Source organism: Lithobates pipiens, unplaced genomic scaffold (assembly GCF_037356315.1).
Source record: "Lithobates pipiens isolate NorthernLeopardFrog02 unplaced genomic scaffold, aLitPip1_a1.2 Scaffold_30, whole genome shotgun sequence".
NCBI classification, from domain to species: Eukaryota; Metazoa; Chordata; class Amphibia; order Anura; family Ranidae; genus Lithobates; species Lithobates pipiens.
In genome coordinates, this window is record NW_027507791.1 from 2,636,483 (window position 1) to 2,646,399 (window position 9,917).

The following is a 9,917-nucleotide window of genomic DNA, read 5'->3' on the forward strand; positions in this document are numbered from 1 at the left end:
ACATCAAAGCTCGTCTCAATTTCTCCACAACACATCTTGATGATCCCCAAGACTTTTGGGACAACATTCTGTGGACCGATGAGACAAAAGTGGAACTCTTTGGAAGGTGTGTGTCCAAGTATATCTGGCGTAGAAGGAACACTGCATTTCATAAAAAGAACATTATACCAACAGTAAAATATGGTGGTGGTAGTGTGATGGTCTGGGGCTGTTTTGCTGCTTCAGGACCTGGAAGACTTGCCGTGATAAAAGGAACTATGAATTCTGCTGTCTACCAAGGGATCCTGAAGGAGAATGTCCGACCATCTGTTCGTGTACTCAAGCTGAAACGAACTTGGGTTCTGCAGCAGGACAATGATCCTAAACACACCAGCAAGTCCACCACCGAATGGCTGAAGAAAAACAAAATGAAGACTTTGGAGTGGCCTAGCCAAAGTCCTGACCTGAATCCTATTGAGATGTTGTGGTATGACCTTAAAAAGGCCGTTCATGCTCGAAAACCCTCTAATGTAACTGAATTAGGACAATTCTGCAAAGATGAGTGGGCCAAAATTCCTCCAGGACGCTGTAAAAGCCTCATTGCACGTTATCGCAAACGCTTGGTTGCAGTTGTTGCTGCTAAGGGTGGCCCAACCAGTTATTAGGTTTAGGGGGCAATCACTTTTTCACACAGGGCCATGATGGTTTGGATTTTTTTTCACCTTTAATAATAAACACCTTCATTTACAAATTGCATTTTGTGTTTACTTGTGTTGTCCTTGACTATTGTTTAAATTGGTTTGATGTTCCGAAACACTTAAGTGTGACAAACATGCAAAGGAACAGGAAATGAGGAAGGGGGCAAACACTTTTTCACACCACTGTAAGGAGCAATGAAACGCCAAGTTGAGTTTTAAAAAAAAGTTTAAACTTTGGTAGTGAGTGAGATTCTTTCTGTCAGTGTCCTAAGATGCCCATAAAAACAGCCAACAGATAAACCCGCCTTTCCAATAACTAAAAGATCACTTTGGGGTGGACTAAAGCCTCGTACACACGCTTAGATTTTCGGACGACTGAATGTCCGTTTTTTGTGGCATACTAGTCTCACGTCAAAAGTTACTCACAATATGATATTTTTCACACAACAGAATTCAACATCAGAAGTGACGTAATGTGTTGAATAGTTTTGTATGTGTTCTTTAGTCTCTGAGCTTGCATAGTCTTGCTCTTACGATTTTTTTCTGGTACAATGTTTTTATTGAAATATAAAAAAAAAAAGGGAAGAACCAGGTGACAAATTCCCACGCAGGGGATATGAACATAAAACATAAAAAAGAGGTTCACTTAAAAGTGCACAATAGAACATATGTTATGAGGGTTTAGATTATAGACTGACAACAACCCACCAGCTGGAGTCATGAGACCCCTGGGCTAAGGTGCTCTTACGTTTTTTTTTCATATGAAAACCGTACTAATGAAATGAAAATCGGACGTTGAGTTCACATCCGATAAAATGTTTGTAGACTGCACATCCAGCTTTTGTCTGATGAAAAAGCGAAAGCACCATATTAACGATCTGAAAATCGGCAGACGGCTCGTCATATGAATTTCTCCATCCGATTTTTGTATCATGTGTATGGGCCTTTATTTAGCTTTAGTGCTACATTGAGCTGACACTGTATGACACCTATTGGTCACATGCTCAGTATGCAGTATGTTACGGTGCATTGTGAGATCCTTCTAGAACCTGTTAAGGATTTTGTTCCCCCTTTCAAGTTGTTGTGCATGAGGTTTTATCATTGTTATGTTGAGAAGTCTACCATGGTGCAGTTGCCTCCACCAAACTGTTTCAAGGTCTGCGTTTGCACTGACTTGCTAGTGTCCACACCTTCAGGGGTACTGACAAAGTTCTGGACGTGAGGCGCTACAAACAATTTTTCATATCAGATGATGGTGTAAACATGAACAATAGACATGTGCATGACAAAAAAATTGTTTTGTTTCGTTTTGGTTTGTTAATCTAGTTATTTTGTTTATTTCAATTTGGTTGACTCGTTCAATTCATATTCGGAATTCGTATTCTGAATTTTCAAATTTACATATTTTTTTCAATTTGAAACATTTAAATCAATACATTTTAAAGGTTTAGGAGTGTGTCTATGGGAATGTTTGACCATTCTTCCAGAAGGAATAATGTAAGGTGGGCCTTCCAGAGCGGAGTGAGCCCCCCCCCCCCCCCCCCCAGAGAGTCCCTGGAGAAATGACTCAGGGAAACATTTGGGATGGGAAAGACACTTTTTCTTTCACATCTTTTTTCAATAGTGAAAGCTCATATGCCCCATACACACGATCGGGATTTGATGGTTTTCCCAACGGAATTCCGACGGGATTTCACTCAAGCTGTCTTGCATACACACGGTCACACCAAATTCCGACTACCAAGAACACAGTGACGTAAAACACGGGTCTAGAAAAAGGAAGTTCACACCTGGGGACAGAGGAGGGTGAAATGAATAGAATCTTGGAGAAACTGGAAATGCCAGTTCTCTCGGAGAGCGACAGAGACAGGTTGGAGTCCCCCATAACTATAGAGGAGTTGCAGCAGGCAGTCGCTGGCATGGGCAATAAAAAATCTCCTAGGCTGGATGGTTTACCGCTGGAAACCTATAGGTATTATGGAGAGGTATTGCTCCCAGAGCTTCTAAAGACACTAGGGTGGGCGGCAATAGAGGGGAGGTTGCCCTCCTCGATGTCTGAGGCTACCATAATTGTTTTACAGAAGGAAGGGAAAGATTGTGCTCTAAAGTCAAAATTGTGGCAAAAGTGCTTGCAACTAGACTGAATAAATGCATTTTGAAACTTATACATCCAGATCAGTCGGGATTTATTCCCAATAGAGCTACCAGCATTAACATTAGGAGGGTATATATGAACTTGCAGACCCTAATGGAAAACATGGGTTCAAGGTCTATTTTGTCCCTGGACACAGCCAAGGCATTTGATAGCCTTGAGTGGAGGTACCTCTGGTGGGTTCTGGAGGGGTTTGGATTTGGTCCAAATTTTATAAGATAATTAAAAACATTATATAACACCCCAAGTGCTAAAATAAAAATGATTAAAGAATATTCAGAAAGGTTCTAGCTAGAGAGAGGGACGAGACAGGGGTGCTCTTTGTCACCCCCGTTGTTCGCCCTTGCAATAGATCCATTAGCAATTGCGATAAGATCAACAACCGGTATACAGAGATTCCAGAGGAAGTCGGGGAGGATAGGATAGCACTATATGCCGATGACGTTTTATTTATTCTGGGGGATACAGAGCTCTCTTTGACTACAGTAATGAACTTAGTGGAGGAGTTTGGTAGGTTTTCGGGCCTAGTTATCAACTGGGAAAAGTCAGCACTTTTGCCCGTTGACCCACTTATTAATCCTATCTTGTCGGGAACACCCCAGCTAAAAGTAGTGGAGACAATGAAATATTTAGGAATAATGGTATCAAAAGATCTCAATCAGTACACTGGTGTTAATTTAATCCCACTTTTGTTAACATTTAAGTGGAAAGGGGATATTTGGAGCCGGCTTCCCCTGTCTGAGGTGGGATGTAGCAACTTGGTCGAAAGGATTTGGATGCCACAGTTGCTATATTTGCTCCATAACTCCCCTGTCTGGATAGGGAAAAAATGGTTAAAAAAAATAGACTCTATTTAGGGAACTAATATGGAAGAAAGGGAAGGCTTAGGGAAGGGAAGGATTAGTCTACAAACATTGCAACTACCAATAGACAGGGGAGGAATGGCTATTCCTCATCCGCAAAGTTATTTTTTGTCAGCTCAACTGCAGCAGTTGGGGGGGCTGTGCAGCACCAGGAGAAGCGACTGCCAGTGGCCAACTGATGCCACAGGGGGCTCCACATAATATATTAGTTGAAGCGTTTTGAAGCAGATTATTTTCCAAGTGGGAGTCTAACATTAAAGATGATCTCTAAAGTATGGCAGTTAGTTAAGAGACTGATGGGATATAAAGGAGTAACAGAATAATCTCCCCTCTGGTATAATAAAAATCTGCAAGAACTGTCGGCTATTGGAAGGATTGGGGAATGGGAAAAGAAGGGTATAAGCCGGCTGAAACAACTGTATGAGGGTAACATTTTAAAATCATTTGCAGAACTGAGAAAAGAATATGGGATACCAAATCAATCATTTGATAGTTATCTACAGATCAGGCACACCTTTGGTACCCAGTTTAAAAGACATGCAATGGAATGGAGCAAGATTCCCCTTCTCCAAAGGACTTATCTCAGAGGTCTATGCGCAAATATTTGGTAGAACTATTACTGACGTATCGCTTTCTAAGACTAAAGAAAGGACGTAGGGACAATAACCCTGGAGCAATGGAAGAGGATTATAGAACTGGGCCCATTGGTGACAGTTTTCCACTTACCCCCAAGAAAATGTATATGTATATGTTTCCTGATTGCTGTGTGCTCTGTGTTTGTCTTGATGTGTTCTCAACTATTCCTTTCTGCTCATGACCCTGATCGTTTGGAGTGTCCCTGACTATCCCTGTTTGCCTGTGACCCTGAACCTTTGGCGTGTACTCTGTTGTTCCTGTCTGCTAGTCACCCTGACCTCGGCCTTATCCCTTTTACTATCCAGTCTGCTGCTTCCTTCTCCTATAGTCTACAATGAGCGTGAGCTGTGAGACCCTAGGGGCCACGTCCTGGAGCCAGACTGCAGCGCAGTCCATCCTCACCACTAGAGGCTCTGGTGAACACCTGTGTACACGTGTCAGACTGTATGATGGATGTTTTAAGGAAGAGTTATAATTTTTCTAAAATTACGATGGGGCTCTTATATGTAGCCATTCTGAATACAATCAGGAGTCCAGAGAGTACTTTGGTCTTTTAGCATATAAGGGGCATTAAAAATATATAGAACAAAAAGTATATGAAAAACAATGGCAAGAAAAACATTTAATATTCCTCCCGTGTGTCGCCTTCTTGAAATGCACAGGAAGCGGCCGTTTGTTTGTTGTCTTAAAATTGGAAGCATTGATTTTATTACAAAAAAAAAGAAAAGGATTTACAACTAAGTTCGATATCTTTATAGTCTCATTCATTTTCATAAAGAATAAAAGCTTGTAAAATGTCCGTAAAAATCTATTGCATGGCCTCTGTAAATTAAGTCCCCCCCTTAAATCAGAACATTTCCTTCACTGTATATTAACACGTTCTTTAGGAGCAGAACAAGTGTTATGAATGCCAAAAACAAGGTTCCAGAGGATATCAGACTACAAAAAGGCCAAAAATAAATAGAAACTATCATTCTAATATAGAAAATACAACAAATACGTAACACAAATATTGCCTGTCCATTTAGTAATGACCTGTAGATATGGGTAAATTTACCTATGGATTTTAGCCACTTGCTGACCATCAGTTTAACCACTTGAGGACCGGAAGATTCTCCTCTTTAATGACCAGACCATTTTCTGCGATATGGCACTGCGTAGATTTAACTGACAATTGCGCAATCGTGTGGCACTGTACTCAAACAAAAGTTACGTCCTTTTTTCCCCCATAAATAGAGCTTTATTTTGGTGGTATTTGAATACCTCTGCAGTTTTTATTTTTTGTGCTATAAACAAAAAAGCCCGACAAATTTGAAAAAAAAAAATATATTTTTACATTTTTGCTATAATAAATGTCCCAAAAAACTTTACAAAAATGTCTTCATCAGTTTAGGCCGAAATGTATTCTGCTACATATGTTTTGTTAAAAAAAATCACAATAAGCATATATTGATTGGTTTGCACAAAAGTTATAGCGTCTACAAAATAGGGGAAAGATTTATGCCACTTTTTTTTTTTATTACTAGTAATGGTGGCGATCAGCGATTTTTAGCGGGACTGCAGCATTGAGGCAGACAAATCGAACACCTAACTGTCATTTTTTAGACTTTTTTGGGAACCAGTGACAGTAATCAGTGCTAAAAATATTCACTGTTATTGTACTAATGACACTAGCAGGGAAGGGGTTAACACTAAGGAGCAATCAAGGGGTTAAATGTGTTCCCTGGGTGTGTTTACTAACTGTAAGGGGGACTGTGTGACTGGGGAAACACAAAGATCAGCCTTCCTGCATAGAATGGGGGGAACGATCGCAGGTGGCTGGTGGACATCGAGTCCGCCTCAGCCACTGATTGGCTCCCCAACTAGCCAGTGGGCATGCCCACAAATCACCTTGTACGAGCCGACGTACAATGACAGCGAGCCACATTGCCGCTGTACAACTGCGGCAGCTGATCTTTAAGCAGTTAACTTATACTGCTGGACAGTGGCTTTGTTGTTCCCCTGCGACAAATTGGTACTTCCTGGTTACCAGGAGTGCATGCACCCCTCCGCTGTGGGTTCGCCAGCAGGCGCATAGCCAATGATTTTGGCTGTGAACCTGCTGATGGTTGTGGACAATCACAGCACAGAAATCTGTGTATGTTAGTAAGAGCTGATTCAGAACTGAAACTAAGAAGAAAAGGCAGCCAGATCCGTGAGTAAAAGCAGCACACATACACTTGTTAGATACACAGTTAACCTAACTAAGCTTAAATCTACTAGCCTCCCCACCCCAAAGTACCTTGTCCCCATGTTGCTGGGGACAAGGGCCTCTTCCTGACAACCCTGGGCTGTGGTTGTGGGGGTGTGTATGCTATGTCAGTGATGTCAAAGGGGCCACCAGGTGATGTCACCAGGTGGCCCCACCCCTTACCTATATAAGAACTGTCAAATGGCAGAGCCTGCAGTCAGTGGTTAGCTTTCGTCATGGGCAGAGATTTTTTTTTCCTTTCTTTTTTTGGGTACGGCAGAGGACAGTGGCTTGATCGATGCTAGATCTACATTGGGTGACTTTTTTTTTTTTAATAAAGGGATTGTTAAAAACAGTGTCTGTGTTTTTATTTCTTTTTGACACGTATTTCTTTTTTTTTGGTGAATGGGTAGAGGTACATACTCATTCACATGGGGGGGGGGCAGGATCTGGGGGTCCCCTTGTTAGGCTGGCCATACATGGTCAAATTGTGAAAGAATTTTCTTTATAAAATCAGAACATTTGTGTATTTTGTGATCCGATGGTGCCACCATTGACTTCAAAATTCGGCCAACCAAGCCTTCAATTTCACCTCATGTTGCTACAGAAAATAATTTTTGCGCCTGGGAATCTTCTTTTCTTTCCGGGAATTTTCTTTTCTTGCACATGCCCATTACTTTTTCAATTATATTTCTTGCATGATTCTCCCAATGATTAGAAAGTCGTTAGTTTTTTTGAAAAATTTACAGCATGTTCGATTACTCAAATTTGATAGCTGCGCGAAAATTGGCTGTTGCTGCATCCTACTAATGGCGCGAAATACGGACAAAAATTCTTAGATAAGATTTTCGAAAGAAAATTCTTTCGAAATTTGACCCATGTCTGCCTTAAAGGGGGCTTCCAGATTCCGATAAGCCCCCCTGCCCGCAGACCCCAACAACAGGAAGAGGCCCTTGTCCCCAACAACATGGGGACAAGGTGCTTTGGGGTGGGGGAGCAGATTATTTTTTTAATTTTGGCGTTGGTGTTCCCCTCAAAATCCATGCCAGACCTAAAGGTCTGGCATGGATTTTTTTTTGGGGGGGGGGGGACCCCCGCGCTGTTTTTTTTTAAACATTTCTTTATTGCCGGCAATGTTTTTTAACCACTTGGGATCCGCGCTATTGCAAAATGACGGCAATAGCGCGGACCCACATTTTCGGGACTACGTCTATTGACGTAGTCCCGGTTACGAGCGGCCTGCGCGCCCCCTGAGGGGCGCGCGCGGCGCGCTCTGTGATCGGCGAGTCCGTGAGACTCGCCTGATCACCGATCCGTGTAAGGGGTCGATCCCGACCCCTTATCACGTGATCAGCTGTCAGCCAATGACAGCTGATCATGTGATAAAACGGAGCCGGTAATCGGCTAGTATTCCTCCTCGCGCTGACAGCGCGAGGAGAAAAAAAAAAAGCCGATCGCCGGCGGCCGTGTTCGGGACATCAGTCCCGATCACGGCCAGCAATTTAAAAGGACACCTGCCCCCTGCCAGTGCCCACCTGCCACCCGCAGTGCCATCCTGAAATAAAGTAAGTGCCCCCCTGTCAGTGCCACCCAGCAGTGCCCATAGTGCCCACAGTGCCACCCAGCAGTGCCCACAGTGCCACCCAGCAGTGCCCACAGTGCCACCCACAGTGCCACCCAGCAGTGCCACCCACAGTGCCACCCAAAATCTGCCTCAGGTGCTGCACCCCAGTGCCGCCCATCAGTGCCCAGCAGTGCCGCCCATCAGTGCCCAGCAGTGCCGCCCATCAGTGCCCAGCAGTGCCACCTATCAGAGCCACCTATCAGTGCCACCTATCAGTGCCCATCAGTCCCATCTATCTGTGGTACCTATCAGTGCCCATCCGTGCCACCCATCCGTGCCACTTATCCGTGCCACCCATCCGTGCCATCTTATCTGTGCCCATCTTTGCCCATCAGTGCCGCCTTATCTGTGCCCATCGGTGCCGCCTTATCTGTGCCTATTAGTGCCGCCTTAACTATGCCTATCAGTGCCCACCAGTGCAGCCTATCAGTGCCCACCAATGCAGCCCATCAGTGCCCACCAATGCAGCCCATCAGTGCCCACCAATGCAGCCTATCAGTGCCGCCTAATCAGCGCACTTCAATGAAGGAGAAAAATGACCCGTTTGCAAAATTTTATAACAAACTATTAAAACATGATTTTTTTTTTTTTTTTTTTGCATCTTTTTTTGTTTGTTTAGCAAAAAATAAAACTCCGAGCTGTAACTAAATACCACCAAAAGAAAGCTCTATTTGTGGGAAAAAAATGATAAAAAATTCATTTGGGTACAGTGTTGTATGACCGCGCAATTGTCATTCAAAGTGCATCAGCGCTGAAAGCTGAAAATTGGTCTGGGACTGAGGGGGGTTTAAGTGCCCAGTAAGCAAGTGGTTAATTTTTATTCAGCTTCAGCAGATAAGCCCGTTGATAGCTGATGACTCATCAGCCACCACCGGCTTTCCATGCCCACTCCTTAATAACCAGCTATTTACGGCATCCTGATTGGGCAAAGCTTTGCCCAATCAGGGCTTAGAATGTATAGAACATCCCGCAGAACACCCCCCTGCAAATTCAGGTGTTTGCTAGTCAGGTGAACAGGCAAAGTTCGGGCTGAACTTTTGCTCAGCTTGAAATGTTCGTCTAAGTCTAGTGATTAAATACAAAAAAAAACTCTATTTCTGTGAAAAAAAATATATAAATTTAATTTGCGTACAATGTTGCATGACTACGCAAGAGTTAGTTACATTGGCACAGTGCTGAATAACAAAAAAATTGTCTGGTCATGAAGTGGTTAAAGTGTAAGGTCCCTTTCACACTGTCAGGCCGTTCAGGTCCATCTGTCAGTTTTGTCGGTGAACTTGAATGGGCGCTCCATGTTAGTCTATGGATTGACGGACATCACCGCTGACATCCAACCTGGTCCGATCTGCTAAAATCAGACGGATGGCCCTACGTCCGGATCCGTCCCTGGCGGATCAGGTGAGATCTGATGAAAATGGACATGCTGTCTGTTTTCATCCGATCTCTCCATTTCAAGCAGCGGCGCTCGACAAGCTCCTCCCCGCTCAGTGAGCAGAGAGGGACCTGTCATCCGCCGGCTCAGCAGAGATCAACAGTGATATCCCGCTGAGCTGGTGGGCTCTGGTGTGAATGAGGCCTTAGAGTCCTTTGTGTGATACATTTTTAGTACCTATTGATCCTGTCTAGTTCTATTATTTTTCCACTTCGCCTCATAATAGGCTGGGAAGTGGCAGGGTAGATTTAAATTTTAACTACTTTAAATAAGCTAACGTGTTTTAAGCAGTTACCGTAATCG